The sequence below is a fragment of the Schistocerca nitens genome, chromosome 1 (assembly GCF_023898315.1).
Source record: "Schistocerca nitens isolate TAMUIC-IGC-003100 chromosome 1, iqSchNite1.1, whole genome shotgun sequence".
NCBI classification, from domain to species: domain Eukaryota; kingdom Metazoa; phylum Arthropoda; class Insecta; order Orthoptera; family Acrididae; genus Schistocerca; species Schistocerca nitens.
In genome coordinates this window covers 1,590,835-1,615,521 of record NC_064614.1, presented here as the reverse complement: position 1 = coordinate 1,615,521, position 24,687 = coordinate 1,590,835, and the positions used below count along the sequence as shown (strand labels likewise).

The window sequence follows — 24,687 nt, the reverse complement described above, 5'->3', positions numbered from 1 at the left end:
GATCTGGTTCTCATTTTATTACTTGTGGCACTAATAATTTTGTGATGTGCTGACACTAAATTGTTTTTTAACTTATTGATTCTTTGACATCTCACACTCTGCGTCAACAGTAACTCTTGTCCTTATATAAGTCAACTATAAGTTTGTTACATGGTTCCTGACTGAATTATTTGGACGACCACTGCCTATTCTTGGGTCCATAATGAGAATTACTATAACGAGTATACCAGATCAACTTGTCCACTACATGCTCCAGTATACACAGTTTCTAATTTTCTTCATTCTCGTTGTTCCTCTTGTACAGTATCCCGTTGTGGATATAATAATACAGGTGGATCTGCCCTTCTCCAGCATGCCTGTACTTGCTCTTAATCAACTTCAGTCTGTCATCCTCATTCTTCTGTTCCCTACGTACATTTCTCGGGATCCTCTTCATGAACTCTTCACATTGCACTCCCTTCATTAAGTTCATCCTAACTTCTTCACCTTTAGGTCTGCTCATCACCATTCCCTGTGAATCAAGTAGCAGTCTTGGTAGCGCATCCAGTATTGTGTTGGTTTATCTAGGCTTGTATATTATTTCAAAGTCTTAGTCTTGCAGGGCAAGGGCCCATCTTATTAGGCGACTATGTCTCAGTCTACTGGTTGTTAAAAATGTCAGGGCCTTGTGGTCTGTGACCACTTTCACATGTCTTCTTGTTAAGTAGTAACAGAATCGTTTGAAGCCCCAAACTATTGCAAGCACTTCCAATTCAGTAATAGAATATTGTCTTTCCCATACATTCAGGCTTCTGCTAGCAAAGACTATAGTTTTTATGATCTCGTCCTCCCCATTTTTCTCCACTTGGTATAAATATATGCCCAATCCATAATCCGAGCCGTCTGCCTCCAAATAGAAGTCATTCGTGTAGTCCAGATGTCAAAGTATCTCTGCATTGCATAGAGTTTCTTTAATCTCTTCAAATTCCTCTTGGCATTCCTCATTACAATGCCATGACATCTTCGCTTTAGTCAGCTTCCTCAAATTTGGCGCATTTAGTACTGGCTCCTTTATGAATTTACTGCAGAATTCGCAGACTCCGAAAAATGTTCTCAATTGTTTCTTACTACTTGGCACCAGAAGCTGACTAATTGGCTCCAATTTGCTTGGGTCAGGGTAGATACCATCCTCTGAAATGATGTGGCCCAAAAATTTTATCTGAGATTTGCCAAACTCTGACTTATATAGGTCTGCTGTCACTCCTGCTACCTCAAATGCTTCTAATACAGCATCTAATTTATCCAAATGCTCTTCCCACGTTTCACTTGCAATCAATACATCATCTACAAAGACAGTGACTTTCCAGTGCTCGAATAAATTTGGAAACAGATACATTAAGCCCGAATGGTAAAACTCTAAACTGGTAACACCTACCAGCATATGTAAAGGCTGTATACTGGCGAGACGGTATCTGCCAGTACCCAGCAGTCAAGTCAATACTACTGAGCATCTTTTCTCCTCTAAATTTCTGGATTAGCTCCTCTATCATCTCTGGTTTGTCTTGCTCTGGCCGAATGATCCCGTTTGCCGTGCGTGCATCCAAAACTATTCTTACCTTCCCATCCCTTTTATCTACCACAAATAGCGGACTATTGTATTGACTATTCGCTCTCTCTATGATGCCAAGATCCACCATCTTCTGAATCTCTTCTTCCACTGCCCTCCTTCTTGCTCGAGGAATGGGGTATTCAGGGTGTATACGCAGGCAAGAAAAAAAAAATTCCCGGATTTTTCCCGGTTAAAAATACACTTTCTCCCAGGTGAAAACACGCTTTTTCCATGTTAAGTGACAGTATATTTTCCTTCACCAATCCTTCGAACGGTTACAGTTTTATACACGGGTGTAGAATTTCTCGGCACTTCAGAAACAAAACTCAGGGAAAAAGACACGTTTTGGAAATATCTTTCATGTGCAGCAAAATGTACACTGCGTATTTTCATATTACGAAAGTATACATTGGAATTCCACCAAACACCGTACGTTACTTTCCAAATCATTGAAATTGAGATTGCGATGCACTTTTGCAAGCCACTCATCGCTCACATCACGTGATCTCGCCAGCCGATGACAGCGGGTATTCAGAGCATGGGACACGTGACGTAGTCAGCCAACAGCAACCTCACTGATAAGTAGCACGAACACACAAACAGGTAAAGTTAATAGTTTAAATTAATATACGTAGCATTGCTACAAGAAAAGCAAAGCTTTCACATATAATATTGGTCTCTAAGGGTAATAAGCTGCAAGAGAAGCTAAGCTTTCGCATATAATGTTTATCTTTTTTGTGCATGTTACACTTTAAGATGTATCACACAAATGTGCCAGTAAAATTTTTAATAGTGACATAAATATCTGATCTTCGGGGTTCAAAATTCCTCTAAATGGCTCGTCGTCAAAGAGTTCATTTTTAAATGAGAGTCAAATGCTCTGTGATTTAAGAAGTTCACGGTACTTACCTTAGGGTGAAAAAAGGACAGGTATACACTCGCACACACATATATATGTGGATGGATATGTGTGTGTGTGCGAGTGTATACCCGTCCTTTTTTCCCCCTAAGGTAAGTCTTTCCACTCCCGGGATTGGAATGACTCCTTACCCTCTCCCTTAAAACCCACATCCTTTCGTCTTTCTCTCCTTCCCTCTTTCCTGATGAGGCAACAGTTTGTTGCGAAAGCTTGAATTTTGTGTGTATGTTTGTGTTTGTTTGTGTGTCTGTCGACCTGCCGGCACTTTCATTTGGTAAGTCACATCGTCTTTGTTTTTAGATATATTTTTCCTACGTGGAATGTTTCCCTCTATTATTTTCATATCAATATTCGATAGACAAACGTGCACTGGATGCTACGCGCTTTCTGAAAGAAGTTTTTTCCTCGAGAACATGAAGTTTGTGCCCCCTTTTCCTGGTAGCATCTAGCTGCTTGCTGCGACTGCTTGCACAGCCAACAGCCACATTCCTGTAGCTGAAGCGGGAGAATCTACAACTCAATCGCGACTCAACTACATATGTGCATGCGCCCACTTGTGACTGCTAAAATGAATCTAATGTAAACAGCTGAGACTTCGTGCTCACCGGAAGCAATTTATTGTTATGAAGCATTGCATAGACTTCCTAAAGCCTTTGACACATGTTGCTGTTGGCAGACACTCGCATGATCACTGTGTGTGTTGTTGTATATAGTGCATTTCCTTTTCAATTTAAGTTATTTTCGTTTTTTTCTCTTCTTTATGGTTTATTGTTTAACTATTATTCTGCAGTAGCAGGATACAGTAATATCCTTTGTTAGAGTATCGGATCTTACCAATCAAAATTATTACAAAAATGTAACAAAAATTAAAACAATGAAAAATTCCCGTAATTCTAAAAAATTCCCAGGTTTTTCCCACTTTTCTCCCAGATGAAAAAATTCCTGGGTTTTTCCTGATCTCCCAGGTCGTTCACCCTGGTATTGTTTGATATTGAATGGTTTGTGATCCTTTATCTTTAATTTGCACTTTATCCCTCTCATAATGCCAGGCTGTTCAGAGAAGACCTCCTGATGTTTGCGCAGTATTGCAGCCTGAATCTCTTCTTCCAAGTGTGTCATTTTTTCCAGTTTCTTGCCTTTCATATCTTCTCGGTGTTGATCATCTTGTATTAATCCCTCATGGAATATCAGCATACTTTCTTCCTCTGGCTCCTCATCTCGCTGTCCTGCTCCTGGCTCCTCCTCACAACATAAGCTCACTCATTTAAATTCTTCCTCATCCACTGTTTCACACCTTTCTGTAAATTTCAACTTTTTCCTTTCTCCTCCTTTTCCTTTTACCTCCATGGTGCCTTTGTCAAACCTGACTATTGCTTCCACCTCGTTCAACCAGTGTATCCACAAAACAATCGGCATGTTCAACCCTGACAACACTAAGAACGTCCCTTCATATTCTCCATCTACTTTAAAGCGAACACCTGCTCTTTAATGGGCTTGCTTTTAGCACCAACAGCATTCACAACTCTCACACTTATCACTGGAAAACTTGGTCAACTGAATTTGACATTTAATACTTGTTCATATAGCTTCTGGGATATAGCACAAGCTTCACTTCCTGTGTCTACTAGGGCATCAATATCCAGACTGTACATTCTGACTCTAACCATGGGTAGCAGAGGTTCTTTGGAAATTTGCTGACTTTCTTCCATTAAGTCTTCCCTCAAGTCACCTTCCTTATCATGTCTAATAAGGTTAATGTTGGTCCCAGTAGGTCTCACTCCTGATTGGACCACATCTGGAGCACAATTTAGTTTGCGGGTCTCTTATTTCTTCAATTCGTATCTCATGATCCCTTCGTCTATCTTCTCCCCTCTCATAATTCCTGTCATCATCATCTCTCCTATGATAATGGTAAAACTGTCAACCATTGCCACGGTACCTATATCCATTACCCCCACCCCTACCTCTGTAATTTGGTGGGCCATTAAACTGACTTTGATGATAACTATTTCCACCTTGGTTCTGATCACGCATCTGGTTGTTTTTCTGTGCACGAATAGTTTCTAATTGCTCCAATACTTCCATTAAAATATCTTTATCTTTAATCAGGCTTCCAGATAAGTTTTCTTGCATCCTGTGACTTAAACTCCTTTTAATTGCTGATATCATTATGTCGTCATTCAATGGTTGCTCTAATGTTTCATTCAATTCCCACAGATGTCAGCAAATTCTCTCAAGGTACCTGTACATATATTAAGGGACTTGTGATGCAGTAAATCTTAGAGTGTTGCACGCCGGTAACTTTTGGACCAGTATTTATTTAAAAACTCTTCCTCAATTTGACTGTAGCTGGTAACTTCTTCTTTCCTCCCAACTCTCCAGGTGAAAGCTTCACCCTCCCTTCTGTCTATTGCGAACTGAATTTTATCTGAAACTCGTAAGTCTGCTGGGAAAACTCCCCATAACCACTTAGTAAATATCATTGGATGCAATGGCCCTTTGGGTTTTTTACTTTTGCCCCATGTGGGTCTGGGTGTACCTATTACCGGCGTTCACTAATGTGACGACATTGCCCTCCCCTACTGTTAAGGCGGCATCACTTATCTTCCTATCAATATCTTTGGCTTTAGTTTATAGCTGTTGGACTCCCTCCTGCAACTGGTTTCTCTCATTTGTGACTGTATGTTCCACAGCCTCCTCCAATTCACTTGCCTAGTTCCCAATTTACCAATATTAACATGGCACTGCAGTTGTACTTGTACCACCTCTTTAATCTGTTGGTGTTGACGTGCTTCAATTTTTTGCATTCTCCCTTCCAATTCAGCTTTGATGCCCTCGACATAAGCTTATCATCTCTCTCGTTAAGAGTTATTCTCATCTGTTCCTGGAATCCTGCAGTCCTTTCCTTAAGTTCTCTTGGGACATCTCAGCTATACTTTTTTTAAATTTCTTTCTTGATCTGTTCATTTCCTTTGGACATCTATACGCTTGTTGATTTCTTCAGTTCCTTTCTTGATTTCCTCGTTTCCATTGGACATCTCTTCTATATGCTTGTTGATTCCTTGGGGCATCTTGAATATTACTGACTGTGGTTCTCCATCCTCTCGACTGAGTTCCTTTCTAATTGGTTTTACCAGTGTCTCAGGGTAAGTGGTTGAATGACCCAATGGGCTGTCCACTAACATTCCACTACTACCAATTCCTGACTCATCCTTGTCCTCCTCCCCTATCTCTATTTTTCTAATTACCTCCTCCACAACCTTCTCTTTCAGTTCAGGGTACATTCTCAACTATTCACTATGCACAGGTAAGAAAAATAAAATAACCTCCGAGTAACCCAAACACTCACTAATTAGCTAGTAATTAAATAATCCTTCACTGTATTAGGTTAACATAGATTGGCAAAACAGACCTCCTCATTGAACACCATAAATTACAGAAGCCTACCCAGATCATACATCAATGACCGCATTTATACACAAACTCTAGAAGTAACATATACACAACCACTTAGAAGAGATATCAACATGTAATTTACAATAAATAATGCAAATGAGACACTATTCTGTGCTGTACAGCATGGAAACACCCACATATTAGCATACCATGCTTCAGAGCAAACTCGCAAAAAAAAAAAAAAAAGTTAAAAAATAGTGCTTTTTTTATTTTTTTGCAATTGCCAAATTTAATTTGATGTTCCTTCCGTGCTCTGAGGATAGTGCAGTACCAATATAGCTCCAGCAAAATCATCCTCACTCACCCCTCGATGCTAGTCGAAGTCGCGATGTTTTGACGTCTGAAGTCGCGATACTAGTCGTGTTGGCGTCGGCTCCTCGGCGCGACGGCTATCAGGCGAAGCGTTGTCGTAACTGAGTGTGGCGCTGTATGCGTAGCGAAGTCCGCGGCGCATCGCACTGACGGAATATCGTAGTTCGGCAGTTGGCGACGGGATGGAACTGCTGTCACGTATTCCGCTGATTGGCGAGTAGTTGGCACAGGCGTCGTATGCTTCGGGGGTTCGCCACTAGATGTCAAACTCCGCGTCGTCGATGCTTCTACTTCAGCCACTTGCCTCCGCGGTAGTCACCGGTCAGTGTAGTACACCTCCGCTATCCAAACCCTTGATGTCACAGCGCGTGAACTGCTTCAAATGCTTTGGGTGGCCGCTCACAGTCTGGGTGACGTCATCCAACAATTGCGCCACAGCCAACACCCGCAAATACGGTAACAGTTTATAGGTCCACATCAAACTGAGCAACTTACACCGTTCAAAAGATAATTTCGGATACAAAGTCACTTAGGAGCATGCTCCTCATACTTTCGTAACGGAGTTTTGGCTGGTTCATCCGCGATTATGTACAAACGCACTTTTTCTTAGAGCGCGAATTTTACAGTAATTCACGCGAGTTTTCGTGTCTGTACTTCAACACATTGTTAATTAACGCTGCTTTTGTCACTTAAACTTGTAGAAACAAACTGTTTAGTGTACCCCAGTCAGTTTTGCACTGTACTGTCTAAATACGTGCTTCGTTCCCGCGATTTCTAATTTCACCATTAATACAATGTATTACACTTTTTCTCGTTGAAATACACAATTTTAGTCATGAAAACAACAATACTGAATTATTCTTGCGCTAAAATCGTCCAATAATTGCCATTGTCTTTCCACTGAAACCAAAAACGGTGCTTAGTAAATCATTGTTCAGATCCGAAGATTGTAACTGTCCTTGGCCCGGGAGCCAAGGTGAAACACCCCCGTTATGGCCTTTATCAGGTTTTGTGTGATTTACCGAAGCGTGTGCTTAATGAATGAAAAGCTATCGGTTTTTCTACTGTGGTTTCCGGGGTATTTCAACCGAGTGCAGCTGTTCTGAGATGGAATAGTTAATGATTGAAAGTTTGTCTATTATTAAAGACCATAAAGGTTGCAATGTACAAACTGATAACACACAAATTCTGAGGCAGTTGCTACCTTTGCCTAACATTTTAATTACAGTTATATCTTTCATTGGTTACGGATTCTAAGTACTTCCTAACACGCAATGATGATGGTTAACATTCACAACAATCCTCACTGCAATCCAAGGTTGTTGCTGGCCGACGCGGTTTACGCGAAACACGTAATTCGGCACTTGTCACTTTTGGTTTTATATCATTCGCGAATCGGTATCAATGAGGGTCAACCCCACGACGATCAGAGGGACACACTCATTTGTCATACTCCAGTGAATTTACCATTTACTGCTCACCCGGCACATCCGCCATTGACACCGAACTCGGCTCGACCACCATTCTTGCCCGTCTTCCCAGTACTGTTTCTCACACGACACAAATCACACTACCTCCTGCAGCGCTCGACAATCGACTCCTGCCTGCAATCGACCTGGGTGTCGGATACTAACATTTATGTTCATGGGATCATTAAACTTCCACTATTTACATTTTACAGACTTAAGACTTACATCTGTTTTCCATACATCCATCATTGACACAATAGGTAGTTACTTGGCTGTTACAACCAAGTATTGCCAAAAATTAAAGTATAATAAATTTTCATTAAAATGGTCTACTGCACTTGTTGAGAAACTCATGGATGGAATAGGAGTTGGCCACCAAAATATATTTTAAATTATGATTAAATTGTGCCTTGTCTGAAACAAAACTCTTAATGGTTGCTGGTAACTTATTGAAAATATGCGTTGCTGAATACTGTCCTCCTTTCTGGGTAAGAGTAAGTGATTTTAAATCTTTATGTATATTGTTCTTATTCCTAGTATTGATATTGTGTACTAAGCAGTTAGTTGGAAAAAGAGATGTATTACTTACGACAAACTTCATTAAGGAATAAATATATTGAGAAGCTGTGGTTAGTATGCCCAATTCTTTGAATAGGTTTCGACATGACGTTCTTGGATTCACACTACTCATTACTCTTATTATACGCTTCTGTACTCTAAAGATTTTTCACTGTTTGTGGAGGTACCCCAAAATATGATACCATATGACATGATGGAGTGAAAATGAGCAAAATATGCCAGATTTTTTTATATTTATATGTCCTATGTCTGACATAATTCACATTGCAAACACAGACTTGTTTAGGCACTTTAGCAGTTCGTTAGTATGTTGCTCCCAACTGAATTTATTATGAAGTTGTAATCCCAAGAATTTTACACTCTCAACGTCTCCTATTTCCATGTCATCATATTTTGTACACACACCAGAAGGAAATCTCTTGGAAGTTCTGAACTGCATATAGTGGGTCTTTTCAAAGTTTAATGACAGTGAATTGGCCATGAACCACATATTAATGCCAGTACAAATTTGATTAGCTGCCCTTTCTAAATTTATATTTGATTTACTATTTATTACAATGTTTGTATCATCTGCAAATAAGAGAAACTTGGCATCTGGTAATGTAACAGATGACAGGTCATTAATATACACAAGAAACAGTAGTGGGCCTATTATGGAACCTTGGGGAACACCACATGTAATTTCTTCCCAGTCAGATGATGTCTGATTGCCTACCGCTGAAGTAATGACACCCTTTGTTTTCTATTAGGAAGATATGACTGAAACCACTTTGCAGCAGTACCAGTGATGCCATATTATTTTGATTTACTTAAAAGAATGCTGTGATTCACACAGTCAAATGCCTTTGACGGGTCACAGAATATGCCAGTTGCCTCTAATTTGTTGTCCAATGAATTAAGGACTTTTCGCTGTAAGTATTAATAGCTTTCTCAATATCAGAACCCCTAAGAAACCCAAACTGTTAATTTCACAGTATGTTATTTCCACTAAGGTGCTTAAGTAGATGCTTGAACATAACCTTTTCAAAGATTTTTGAAAAAGCTGGCAAAAGTGAGATCGGTTGGTAATTTGATGGCATTTCTTTGTCCCCTTTCTTGTGGAGAGGTATAACTTCAACATATTTAATCCAGTCCGGGAATGTTCCTGTGACAAGTGATTGATTACACAAACAACTTAAGTTATGACTAAGCTCACATAAACACTCTTTTATTAACTTTGTTGATATGTTATCATTACCACTAGAATGCTTTGATTTCAAGGACTTTATGATGGATTCTATTTCTTTGGGTGAAGTAAGTGTCATCTCCATTTTACTAGATTGTTTGTGTGCACTGGTCTCAGATATTCCATTGCATTATTTACTGAACCTGACAACCCCATGATATCAGTAACAGAGACAAAATACTTGTTTAAATGGTTCGCAACACAACATGCATTTGTTACCAGGGTTTCAGTTATTTTTAGAGCTATTTGTTCCTCCTCAATTCTGGTCCTACCTGTCTCTGACTTAACTATATCCCATATTATTTTTATTTTATTGCTGGATGTATTTATCTTCTTGTCATAATGCAGGTGTTTAGATTTCTGGATAACCTTCTTCAATATTTTGTAATAATTTTTGTAATGAGCTATAATGCTAGTATCAAAGGTGTCCCTACATATCAGATAGAGTTTCCTTTTTCTCTCACATGATATCTTCATCCCTTCCTTATTAGACTTCTGCTTCATTTGAGTTACCTTCAGGGGAAAACAATTTTCAAATAATGTGCTAACTTTATTAGTAAATGTTTTGTATTTTCCATTTGTGTCTTGGATATTGTAAACATTCATCAAATTAATTTCTTTGAGCAATCTCCTAAATTTCTCCATTTCTGACTGTTTTATTGGCCTTCTGTACTCAATTCTGATAGATGTTTTACCCTGATAATTTTCAAACTTTAATGTTAAGTGTTGCATGTCATGGTCAGATAGCCCATTTACTACTGATTTTGTAATGTGGCTTAGTTGCCTAGAATTGTCTATAAATATATTACCAATGGCAGTCTTAGAACATTTGTATACCCTAGTTGGGAAATTTACAGTAGAAATTAAATTGAATGACAATGTAACTGATGTCAGTAACTGTTCACTGACAATGTCTTTCAGGACATCTATATTAAAATCACCAGCAACCACTAGTTCTTTGTTTTTTAATTTTTGATGAGATAATAAATCTTCAAGATCGTTTATAAACAGGTTTAAATTTCCTGAAGGTGCTCTGTATATGGCTACTATTATAAAGTACCTATTATGAAATTCTATCTTTGTTGCACATGCTTCTAAATGCTGCTCTAAGCAAAATTTATTAATGTCAATATTCTTAAATTTAAAACTGTTTTTAACAAATGTGGCAACTCCTCCTTTCTCCATCTTTTGTTACAGAAGTAGGAGGCTAACTTAAATTCTATAAGGTTTAACATATCTATACCAGTGGTCACATGATGTTCAGAGAGGCAGATTATATCAACTGCGTTCGATGACTCTAATTCATCAATGCACATAAGTAGTTCATTAATTTTACTTCTGAGCCCTCGAGTATTTTGATGCACTAAAGACAGTTGGTATTTCACATTTACCAAGATGAAATTGGGTGGAAATAAAATTTCTGTTGATTGCTGTAAATTTTTAACCAACAGCTGTGTTTGCTGATCCAATGTGCCAGGATTATGCTGTTTGATTTCTTTATCAAACTCAAGGTTTGTTTCAATCTTTACTTCTCTCAGAACTTGACTTCATTCTGTCCTACCTATCCTAAAAAAGGTGCTTCTGCAACACCTATGACCACTGGTGATCATGACATGCAACACCTAAGATTAAATTTTGAAAATTGTCAGGGTAAAACATCTATCAGAACTGAGTACAGAAGGCCAATAAAACAGTCAAAAACTGAGAAATTTAGGAGATTGCTCAAAGAAATTAATTGGATCGATATTTACAGCATCCAAGACATAAATGGAAAACACAAACATTCATTAATAAAGTTAGCTCCTTATTTGAAAATTGTTTTCCCCTGAAGGTAACTCAAATTAAGCAGAAGTCTAATAAGAAACCATGGATCACACAAAGGATAAAGATATCATATAAGACAAAAAGGAAACTCTATCTGATATGTAGGGACATCTTTGAGCATTATAGCTCATTCAAAAATTACTGCAAAATATTGAATAAGGTTATCCAGAAATCTAAACACCTGCATTATGAGAAGAAGATAAATACATTTTTGGTGACCAACTCTCCTATTCCATCCATGAATTTCTCAACAAGTACAGTAGACCATTTTAATGAAAATTTATTATACTTTAATTTTTGACAATACTTGGTTGTAACAGCCAAGTAACTACCTACTGTGTGAATGATGGATGTGTGGAAAGCAGATGTAAGTTTCAAGTCTGTAAACAGTGCAAGTTTAATTTTAAATCTTGTACATAATTTGACTGTTCTTAACTGAGGATCATTGAAATGAATAATTTACTTTAATTTTTGACGATACTTGTTTGTAATAGCCAAGTAACTAGCTACTGTAGGAATGATGGATTTAATGAAAGCAGATGTAAGTATTAAACCAGTAAATATTAGAAGTTTAATTTTAATTCTTGTACATAATTTTACTGTTTATTGACTGAGGATCATTAAAATTAATGAAACTCAAGTTTTCTATTTACATTTTTGTAATGTGTTTATCTGACATGTTCCACACCCAGGAGGATTCCCTCTTTTATGGGCCTATGGAATGAATGATTAATTAATCTAATCTAAAATCTAATCTAAAGATGAACTGCTTCATGTCGAACAAGTCAGAATGTGGTGTGCCATGTCAGCAAGTCAGATTGTGGGTCCCAAATTTTTTGAAACAAGAATAAACACTGCTGTGTATATGTGAATCCTTGAGGAATTTTACACAGAGTGTTTCCTCCATGAATGTACATATGGTGTCTTTCAACAATATGGAGCAAACTATCACACTACACATGAGCCAATCTCATGAATTCATAAAAGAAGAAAGGATTGTTAGCAAAGGATTGTGGCTGCCACATTTGCCAGAACTAACCACTTGTGACTGTTATCTGTGGGACAGGGTAAAGGGAAAAGTATATGCAAAAATACTAATAATGTTATAAGACTTGAAGAACAATATTTGTAATGAAATTTTGAGAAATGCACAACACAAAGTGTACATTCAAATATTAGAGCATGTGCAAAAGTGCACTGAAACAGGGGGAGGTCAATGTAAAAGACAAGATCAGTTCAGTAAATGTAGAACTTTGCATCAGATTATTTGTTATTTATTTATTCATTAGTTATTACATAAAAAAGACGTTATGTAACAGTTTGTAGATGACAGTATATCCTGATTTAATCACTTTTATGTTTTAAGTACATCTGACTCAAAGTGGTATGCCATTGTTGTTGGCTCATTGTACAGTGTAATGCAGCCTGCAACTTCAGAACATTTGAAAATTTCCACTACTTAACGAAACTGAATTCTTTTTTTTTTTTTTTTTCTTTTTTTTAAGAAAAAGAGTGAATTCATTAAGAAAATATTATGCTGTATTTAACTAAAGAGGAAAGCAATTGATGTACCATTAGAGGCATTACTTCATAGAATCAGAGTTTTTACTTCCCAATGTATAATAATATTTCATAAATTTAAATCCCCCCCATGAACCATGGACCTTGCCGTTGGTGGGGAGGCTTGCGTGCCTCAACGATACAGATAGCCGTACCGTAGGCACAACCACAACGGAGGGGTATCTGTTGAGAGGCCAGACAAACGTGTGGTTCCTGAAGAGGGGCAGCAGCCTTTTCAGTAGTTGCAGGGGCAACAGTCTGGATGATTGACTGATATGGCCTTGTAACAATAACCAAAACGGTCTTGCTGTGCTGGTACTGTGAACGGCTGAAAGCAAGGGGAAACTACGGCCGTAATTATTCCCGAGGGCATGCAGCTTTACTGTATGATTAAATGATGATGGCATCCTCTTGGGTAAAATATTCCGGAGGTAAAATAGTCCCCCATTCGGATCACCAGGCGGGGACTACTCAAGAGGACGTCATTATCAGGAGAAAGAAAACTGGCATTCTATGGATCGGAGCGTGGAATGTCAGATCCCTTAATCGGGCAGGTAGGTTAGAAAATTTAAAAAGGGAAATGGATAGGTTAAAGTTATATATAGTGGGAATTAGTGAAGTTCGGTGGCAGGAGGAACAAGACTTCTGCTCAGGTGACTACAGGGTTATAAATACAAAATCAAATAGGGGTAATGCAGGAGTAGGTTTAATAATGAATCGGAAAATAGGAATGCGGGTAAGCTACTACAAACAGCATAGTGAACGCATTATTGTGGCCAAGATAGATACGAAGCCCACACCTACTACAGTAGTACAAGTTTATATGCCAACTAGCTCTGCAGATGATGAAGAAATTGAAGAAATGTATGATGAAATAAAAGAAATTATTCAGGTAGTGAAGGGAGACGAAAATTTAATAGTCATGTGTGACTGGAATTCAAGTGTAGGAAAAGGGAGAGAAGGAAACGTAGTAGGTGAATATGGATTGGGGGAGAGAAATGAAAGAGGAAGCCGCCTGGTAGAATTTTGCACAGAGCATAACTTAATCATAGCTAACACTTGGTTTAAGAATCATGATAGAAGGTTGTATACATGGAAGAACCCTGGAGATACTAAAAGGTATCAGATAGATTATATAATGGTAAGACAGAGATTTAGGAACCAGGTTTTAAATTGTAAGACATTTCCAGGGGCAGATGTGGACTCTGACCACAATCTATTGGTTATGACCTGTAGATTAAAACTGAAGAAACTGCAAAAAGGTGGGAATTTAAGGAGATGGGACCTGGATAAACTGAAAGAACCAGAGGTTGTACAGAGTCTCAGGGAGAGCATAAGAGAACAATTGACAGAAATGGGGGAAAGAAATACAGTAGAAGAAGAATGGGTAGCTTTGAGGGATGAAGTAGTGAAGGCAGCAGAGGATCAAGTAGGTAAAAAGACGAGGGCTAGTAGAAATCCTTGGGTAACAGAAGAAATATTGAATTTAATTGATGAAAGAAGAAAATATAAAAATGTAGTAAATGAAGCAGGCAAAAAGGAATACAAACGTCTCAAAAATGAGATCGACAGGAAGTGCAAAATGGCTAAGCAGGGATGGCTAGAGGACAAATGTAAGGATGTAGAGGCTTATCTCACTAGGGGTAAGATAGATACTGCCTACAGGAAAATTAAAGAGACCTTTGGAGATAAGAGAAACACTTGCATGAACATTAAGAGCTCAGATGGAAACCCAGTTCTAAGCAAAGAAGGGAAAGCAGAAAGGTGGAAGGAGTAGGATATAGATGAAGATGAAATGGGAGATACGATACTGCGTGAAGAGTTTGACAGAGCACTGAAAGATCTGAGTCGAAACAAGGCCCCCGGAGTAGACAACATTCCATTGGAACTACTGACGGCCTTGGGAGAGCCAGTCCTGACAAAACTCTACCATCTGGTGAGCAAGATGTATGAAACAGGCGAAATACCCTCAGACTTCAAGAAGAATATAATAATTCCAATCCCAAAGAAAGCAGGTGTTGACAGATGTGAAAATTACCGAACAATCAGTTTAATAAGCCACAGCTGCAAAATACTAACACGAATTCTTTACAGACGAATGGAAAAACTAGTAGAAGCTGACCTCGGGGAAGATCAGTTTGGCTTCCGTAGAAATACTGGAACACGTGAGGCAATACTGACCTTACGACTTATCTTAGAAGAAAGATTAAGGAAAGGCAAACCTACGTTTCTATCATTTGTAGACTTAGAGAAAGCTTTTGAAAATGTTGACTGGAATACTCTCTTTCAAATTCTAAAGGTGGCAGGGGTAAAATACAGGGAGTGAAAGGCTATTTACAATTTGTACAGAAACCAGATGGCAGTTATAAGAGTCGAGGGACATGAAAGGGAAGCAGTGGTTGGGAAGGGAGTAAGACAGGGTTGTAGCCTCTCCCCGATGTTATTCAATCTGTATATTGAGCAAGCAGTAAAGGAAACAAAAGAAAAATTTGGAGTAGGTATTAAAATCCATGGAGAAGAAATAAAAACTTTGAGGTTCGCCGATGACATTGTAATTCTGTCAGAGACAGCAAATGACTTGGAAGAGCAGTTGAACGGAATGGATGGTGTCTTGAAGGGAGGATATAAGATGAACATCAACAAAAGCAAAACGAGGATAATGGAATGTAGTCAAATTAAGTCGGGTGATGTTGAGGGTATTAGATTAGGAAATGAGACACTTAAAGTAGTAAAGGAGTTTTGCTATTTGGGGAGCAAAATAACTGATGATGGTTGAAGTAGAGAGGATATAAAATGTAGACTGGCAATGGCAAGGAAAGCGTTTCTGAAGAAGAGAAATTTGTTAACATCGAGTGTAGATTTAAGTGTCAGGAAGTCATTTCTGAAAGTATTTGTATGGAGTGTAGCCATGTATGGAAGTGAAACATGGACGGTTAATAGTTTGGACAGGAAGAGAATAGAAGCTTTCGAAATGTGGTGCTACAGAAGAATGCCGAAGATTAGATGGGTAGATCACATAACTAATGAGGAAATATTGAATAGGATTGGGGAGAAGAGAAGTTTGTGGCACAACTTGACCAGAAGAAGGGATCGGTTGGTAGGACATGTTCTGAGGCATCAAGGGATCACCAATTTAGTATTGGAGGGCAGCGTGGAGGGTAAAAATTGTAGGGGGAGACCAAGAGATGAATACACTAAGAAAATTCAGAAGGATGTATGTTGCAGTAGGTACTGGGAGATGAAGAAGCTCGCAAAGGATAGAGGAGCATGGAGAGCTGCATCAAACCAGTCTCGGGACTGAAGACCACAACAACAACAACAAATTTAAATAAAAGCATTAACTTCAATTCTGTGTAATATTCAAATAATCTACTAGCTAACTAAGAAATAAATAATATCACACATAGTATATTAGATTTTCTCAAGTAACCACAGCAAGGCATAATGATTCCTCCACGCAATACATTCTACATGTTTCCCAAAACCCATAAGCCCCAACAATCTTGGATGCTCCAGTGTAGTTAGTTACTTGAAAACTCTCTACTCTTGTCAACCAACAATTCAAACCAATGGCCTGTAGCCTAGTCTCTCATTATTAGAGACACACACCACTTCCATCACTGACTCTCAGCCATCATCCCCCATTATCACGTGAACCCCTACTGATCACAGTGGATGACACCTCTCGATACACCAGTATCCCCTATTTCCATGGACTTGCTGCTATCAAACATTAACTCTCCCAATGTCTTTCTAACTCCAAACTCACCACCTCCTTCCTTATACACCTATCTAATTACATTCTCAGGAATAACTACTTTCTCTTTCAAGGAGAGATACAGGCAAATCTGTGGAGTAGCCATAGCCAATGCTGGCAACCTCTTATGCCAATTTTTGTAACGAACCATCTAGAGGAAACCTTCCTAACATCCCTAATTGTCTAACCCCATGTCTACTTCAGGTTCATTAATATCTTCATGATCAGGACCCAGGACCAAGATGACCTGTCCTCAGTTCTCTGCAGCATCAACAGCTCCTCTCTCATTTGGTTGAGCTGGGCCTCCTCAGCCCAATGTGCCATATTCCTGGGCCTTACCCTCCATGCCCCTGATCACTCCATCCATACTTCTGTGCATATGAAGGGCACTAACTATCAACTGTTCCTGTATTTTGACAGCTGTCATCCCTTCAACACCAAAAAATCATTCTTTTATATATAGTCTGACAACCCATGGAGAGCATATCTGCAGTAATGAAAACTCCCTTGCTGAGTGAATTAAAGCCTTCACAGAGAGGCACTGTAGTCCATAGTGTGCAGACAGATTTTCCCCACATATCGTCACATGCCCCTAATTCACTCTAATAACCAACTACAGAGGAGCACCCCTTTTCACAAAATACCATCCTTGACTGGTATAACTGAACCATATCCTTCTCCAGAGCTTCACCTATATAATATTGTGCCTGGAAATGAGGAACATCCTATCCACAATAATTCATACCTTTTCTAAATCAACATTTTACCACCCACCCAAGGTATACAATATTCACTCCCAACCCTTTGCCACATGGGTCATATCACAGTAGAAGACCCACTTGCAAGACCTGGGTTATTCACCTTTCCAGCACATTCTTCTCCAGCCCTATAACAGTCTTATCTTATCCCATCAAAAGCGGGTTCATCTGTGAAAGTTGTCATATCATATACTAGCTCTGCTGTAATTTCTACACAGCATTTTACACAGACATAACCAACAACCAGCTGCCAACCTGAATGATTGGTAACCACCAAACAATGTCCAAGAGGAGAGTAGATCACCAAATGGCAGAACACACTGCTGAGCACTATACGCTCAATATCAATAAATGCTATGCAATGCATGCCGTCAGGATACTTTCCATAGATTTTTTAAACTATGTAGATGAGAGTTGCCCTTGCAACACATCCTTTATTCTTGTAACTGATGTGACTCGCCAATCTTTCAAAGTGCCGCCGTGCAGTTACGCGCGTCCTTTACGTGCGGCGCTGTCTGCCACCCGTGCAGCAGCAGCGCCACCTAAGCAGCCAGCTAGCCAGCGGCCACTAGACTTGGACTCAGTTATGATTTGACTGTTAAAGTGTACACACATCTTACTCTGTTTACTTGATCTGTGACTTTCATGTATTGCGTCTTCCTTGACCCACATGTTTCCATGGCTACTTTAGAGCAACTATTGCAAGGTTTCATAGAACAGCAACTGCTTCTCACAAATGCGACTCGTGATTTCGTTGCGGCATCAAATGCGGGGCATCTCTCGTCGTTGTCTCTACCTACTTGTCCTTCTTATGACGAGACGGCGGAAGACTGATCTGATTACGAAAAAGTCTTCGTCAGCACTTTTTGGCATTTCATGTCACGGATGAACAAACATGTAAGTCTCTGTTCCTTTCCTGGATTTCACCTCAAATGTATCGGTTGTTGTTGCAATTGGCTCCTTTGAAAGGTCCTGTGTCTTTGTCCTTTACTGAAATGTGCTCACTCCTGTCCGGCTAATTTCAAAAGCAAATGCATGTGGTAGCCTCTCGTGTTGACTTTTAGCGTTGTCAAAAACAACTGAATCAATCCTATTGTGCTTGGGCTGCTGAACTTCACGGCCTCAGTCAAAAGTGTCAATTTGTTACTGAAGTTCACAAAGAATCCTACGCCGATTCCACGGTACGGGATGCTATTATCCGATCAGCGCCCAACAAAGAAGTTAGGCAACGTGCCCTTCAGTTGGCAAATACGACTCTAGATTAAGTCCTATCCATCGCTAAGTCTTTTGAAATTTTTCGCGCCGCTGGAGTGCAAATAGAGGCATGGGGCGATGTCGGGGAAATACAACGTCTGTGCGATGTTGACAAAGTGTGTAGTAGCATGTCCCCGCCTGCCGATGTGGCCACAGTACGCTCCCAAGCGCAGCCTCGGCCTACCCGTAAACAAACCTCTAAGAAACTGCAGCAAAACCCCCGGCAACTTCCTTCATGTCCGCAGCGGTGTTTTACAAAACATTCACGAGAAGACTGTCCACAACGTTGGACCGTGTCTCACAAATGGAAAAAAAAGGGTCATGTGTCATCCGTTTGCAAATCCGACCGCATACATGATGTTCATGAACATGATGCTGATTCTGATTCTGTGTTGTCTGTTGATTGCACTTCTTCCCTTTCAGGGAAGTTATTCCTCACTGTCCAAATACTTGGTCGAGATGTTCGCATGCAGGTGGATACTGGTTCTGCTGCCACTATCATCAATTCTCAGATGTATCTTCAGTTGGGTTCTCCTATCCTGTCACCTGTCACTAGGCTATTACGGACTTACAATAAACAGAAGATTTCTCTCTTGGGACAATTTGATGCTGAGGTATCTTACAAATCTGTCATTCGCACTGTTCCCATATTTGTCGTCGACCATAGTAACGCGGAGAATAATTTTGGTTTCGATGCCTTTTGCGTTTTTGGGTTCTCCGTAGATGACTCTGTCAGTATCGTTTCTGATGCTATTCCTTATGCTCAATTGGATTCCTTGTCGACGACATTTTTATCCCTTTTTTCTCCTGGGTTAGGCCGTGCAAATGACTTCGAAGCTCGTATCACGCTCAAACCCACTGCTCGCCCTAAGGTTTTTCGGGCTCGGCCCATTCCTGTGATCCTTCGTGATCAGGTCAAACGGTAGCTGGATCGTCTCACTGCTTCAGGGGTCTTGCTTCCTGTCACTTCAAGTGAGTGGTCCTCTCCTGTCGTTGTCATTGCTAAGCCAAATGGTGATATTCGTCTCTGTGGCTATTTCAAAGCCACTGTAAATGCTAAATGCCTTATCGACACTTACCCTATGCCTCGACCTGAAGAATTGTTCACTAAACTTGCTGGAGGCCAGTATTTTTCTAAACTTAACCTGTCAGAAGCTTATCATCAACTTCCTCTCGACGCTGTTTCCCAGCAGTTTCTGGTCCTTAACACGCCTTTCGGGCTCTATCAATACCAACAATTGCCATTCAGGGTTGCCAGCGCCCCTGCTCTCTTTCAGTGATTCTTGGAACAATTATTGCTCACTGTCCCTGGCTGTATAAATTACCAGGATGACATTGTTGTCACTGGCTCCACCACTGACGAACATCTTCAAAATCTCTGCACACTTTTTCATGTCTTACAGGTTGCCGGTCTTAAGTGTAATCTTCAGAAATCAAAATTTTTTCAGGCACCTATCACATACTTGGAGTTTCAACTCTCTCGGGATGGTATTCGTCAGCTTCAGCAAAATGTCATTGCGATCCATGGCCTTCCTCGCCCTACATCTGTTAAGGAACTGCAGGCCTTCTTGGGGAAAATAGCACACTATCACAAGTTTTTACCGTCTGCTGCTTCGGTCGCTCAGCCGTTGTATTGCCTGTTGCATAAAAACGTGCCTTTTCACTGGTCCGCGTCATGCGATGCGGCTTTCCAGAAATTGAAGGCTATGCCTGAAACAGGCCCCGTGCCTGGCTACTTATCGACCTTGCCAACATCTTGTTCTTGCCACGGACGCCTCTCAATATGGGGTCGGTGCAGTCCTTGCGCACCGTTTTTTTGACAGTTCTTAACAACCCATTGCTTATACCTCCAAAACACTCACGGATGCCCAGCAAAAGTATTCTCAAATTGAAAAAGAAGCTTTGGCCATTATTTATGCTCTTCATAAGTTTGGTGTTTTTCTCTATGGATCCAAATTTCATCTTGTTACAGATCACAAACCACTTGTTTCCTTGTTTCATCCATCAACGTCACTTCCCGACAGGGCTGCACACCGCCTCCAGTGTTGGGCTCTTTACTTGTCTCGTTTCAATTATGAGATTCATTTCTGGCCGACGGTTCAACATGCGAATGCTGATGCTCTGTCTCGCCTTCCCACAGGTCCTGATCTGGCATTTGATAGGGACGAACTTTTGTGTTTCCACCTGGATGTTGCTGAGCAGCGGGTTGTGGATGGGTTGCCCATCACCGGGGACCGGCTGGTGGTTGCTACGAGTTCTGACCCTACCCTCTCCCAGGTTTTACACTGTATTCAGAAGGGTTGGCCAGATCGTCCATCTGCTAAGACTTCTGATCCGTTGCGGAACTACTACGCTTTGTGTTACCGCCTCATGGCTTGGCATGGTGTTATCCTCCTTTCCACCGAAAATGCTTTGCTGCGTGTTGTGGTACCTGCGTCTTTGCGTGCTTTGGTCTTGCGCCTTCTTCACCAAGGTCACTGGGGTGTCTCTCACACAAAATCTCTGGCGCGCTGTCACGTGTACTGGCCCAGAATGGACTCTGAAATTGCACACATGGGCGCTGCCTGCGGCCCTTGTGCGTCACGTCACAGGCCGCTGCCCCGAAGTCATCTCTGTCACCGTGGCCTTCACCTAAGAAGCCCTGGAAGCGTATTCATGCTGACATCGTGGGATCTTTTTTAGGCACTTATTGGCTTCTCGTTATTGACACCTACTCTAACTTTCCTTTCATTGTCCGTTGCACGTTGCCTACCACCGCAGCAACCACCGATGCTCTAGCTCGCATTTTCTCTTTGGAAGGCCTTCCCTCTACTCTTGTTACTGAAAATGGTCCGCAATTTGCCTCTTCCGATTTTGCGGATTTTTGTGCCCATCACTGCGTCATGCACGTCACGGCCCCTCCGTTCTATCCACAGTCAAACGGTGAGGCTGAACAACTGGTCAACACATTTAAGGCTCAGATGAGGAAACTCCTAACTTCTTCTGCTGCTGATGCACTTCTCCAATTTCTGGCTTCTTACCGTTTCATCCCCAAGGGCGAACACAGCCCGGCTGAGCTCTTACATGGCCGACAGCCCCGCACGCTTCTTCATCTTCTGCGGCCTTCAACCTTACAGCCGCGGGTGCCTTCGCTTGGCCGGTTCACCGCCGAGGACCTCGTATGGGTACAGGGATATGGCAGGCGGCCAAATGGAGTCCTGGCCGCCTGTAAGAAATCCAGACGGACACTGGTGTTACAGTGCGTCATTCGGACCAGCTTCGGCCTCGTGTGCTGGCAACACCTGTTCCGGATGCCGCTACACCACCTTTTGCTCTACCTGACGCTCGGGATACTGGAATCTCTCATTACTCACAACGCAGCCCTCTCACCATCATATCGGTGCCAGCACAAGAACTGACACCACCAGGAGACTTGCCCATACAGGAACCACATGACCACCATCTGTCGGAGCAACTCTACTTGCCTCCTTCTCCTACGGATGCAGACACATCGCCCATGTCTCCTGTTATAACAACCGGACTTGCCGCAACGAGCAGATTGGTGCACGGGGCCCCAGCAGATTAGACCCCCACGTCTCCTGTCATCTCGACCCGTTAACATCGGGGACACTTCCGTCTGTACGGGAAGCCTCCTCCTCGAGACTTTACGGCCAGTCAAACCAGACCTATGGACGTTAGCAATCTACAGGCCACCTCCATCGAGACCTGTGCAAAAAATTCAAAAGGGGGGAAAAATGTTGTGACTCGCTGATCTTTCAAAGTGCTGCCGCGCAGTTATGCGCGTCCTCTACATGCGGCGCTGTCTGCCAGCCGTGCAGCAGCAGCGCCACCTAAGCAGCCAGCCAGCCAGCGGCCGCTAGACTTGGACTCAGTTATGATTTGACTGTTAAAGTGTACACACGTCTTACTCTGTTTACCTGATCTGTGACTTTCATGTACTGCGTCTTCCTTGAAATATATTTGTTCAACTTGAAGTTATTACAGTAACCCTCCTGGTATCAATACCCACTAGCCCCCTCCCCAGACCCACCCCTACCCAGTCCCAGGACAATTACTTTAGTCATCCACACCCCCTTCCCCACAGTCAGCCCTTCTGCTATACTCTCAAATCCTTCCAATCATCTTCTCTATATCTTTGTTATCATGCACTGCATGAACTCATCAGTGCTGGTTCCCAAGTGTTGTATTCCTATTCTGTACACCTCATTCCTCTCTCTAAGCCAAATGCACCGTCTCTAAACCTCCTCTCCTGCTACTTAGCTCCTCTCTCCACTCACCCATTCCACCCAATGCAATCCCTTACCTGAGCCAACCTGTGGAACTTCAGTCCTAACATTGTGTTTCAGCCAGCAGAAGGTATCTGTATAGCTGTATAGGTGTGTGTGTGTGTGTGTGTGTGTGTGTACTCTAGCTCAAAGAAGGATTCATCTAAAACCTAGTGAATGTTTCAATCTTCTTCATGTGCCTGACAATGACTCACCATCTTTTTAATAATATGGACAAAAAAAAATTTGAAGATTAAAATATGTACAGTTATTGTTTATCTAGAAACATTAAGAAATTGTGTAACAAAAGCATAAAAAAACTATCCATTTATTTATAACTTTGTACATAAGGACTTCAGAAAGTAGCTACATCTCATCCCACACTAATACCATCTTGCAACAAGAGTGATGCATTATCAGAAGAGAGTACATGTTCCAGGTTTCCTGCAGACACATTTATGCTTTGGTGTTGACAACAGATGCATCACAGTGTGGGAGTGAATTGGTGGGACAACTGAAAATGTGCTCCAAAGTTGAAATACACAGGATAGTTCCAATCTAGTCGACAAAATGTCTAAATTACCCACAGATTCACTGCAAAATCTGATGGTATATGGACTAAATGCAATGCCACATCCAGCCATGATGAAATGGTGGCAACAATGTGACGAAGGTGACACAGGGGTGGCTGATGCTGATTGGGAAGCCTAGATCTAGCTAGCACCAAGCAATTTCTAAGTCACACAATAGTTTTCTAATGGCTCTGTGAACTGAACAATTGGTAGAATGTTCCAACCATTGTTTACAGAGACTTGGTGACTATGATGAAAGATTGTGTCATGTATCTGTGTCTCTCTGAAGTGTAGTGGAACATTGAATAAAAGCTACTTGGCATGCCACAATAATGTGTAACCTACTTGCTAAAGCCCACTTTTATAACTGTAAGGAAAAAAAATAATAAAAAAATTAAAAAAAAAATCATATAACATCTTCGTATTCAGGGAAATGCTAAATACTTGTAACACATCTGATGAAGTTTGTAAACAGTCAATGTGTTCAGTTCAAATGCTGTGAACTTGAGGTAAGTGCATAACTACAGCTTAGGTGATAAACTTAAAACACACTAAATATTTATATATCATTTGTTTCATGTGAGCAATGAACTGAGCTAAACATCAGAACTACAACTGATGACTGAGTACTGCCTCTGAAACATACTGTAAATAAAAACTTAAAATTTACTGACCAATTATGTTATGTTTTTATTTTCATTTATTTCTGAACGTCTTTTTTGCTATCAGCTTACTTTCAAGGAGGATTAAGATATTTTGTTCCTATCTTTTATGATTCCTTCTATAAATAGTTTCAAACACACATTTTATAAAATTCTGTTTGTATTCTGTCTGACAGCTTGTGAAATGTCTTATATTCCAGGGATTTTAAATTAGTCCAATTCTTGTATTATTGTAGTTATATTCACATCTATCACAATTGTCTATCAGGCAGAAACATACAGTTACATTCTACTTGGGTAAACACAAGAAATTGTTTCCCTGAAAGGAGATAAAAAGGGAAAATAACATACAGTACACCAATTATTTAATTCATAATTGATTATGAAGTCTCTAGGAAAATGTTTAACTTTTATGCTGGAAACAGGAAAATAATGTCTGGTACTAATCATAAAAAAGGAAATGTTAAACTTTGTTAAAAAACATCAT

At 40.5% G+C, this 24,687-nt stretch overlaps 1 protein-coding gene across 1 annotated transcript in view; it reads right to left on the bottom strand.

Annotated features, from left to right (window-relative positions):
• LOC126240382 (lysosomal alpha-mannosidase-like) overlaps positions 1 to 24,687 on the bottom strand; it is a 293,209-nt gene that overhangs the window by 192,535 nt on the left and 75,987 nt on the right. The gene's annotated exons all lie outside the window — the stretch shown is intronic.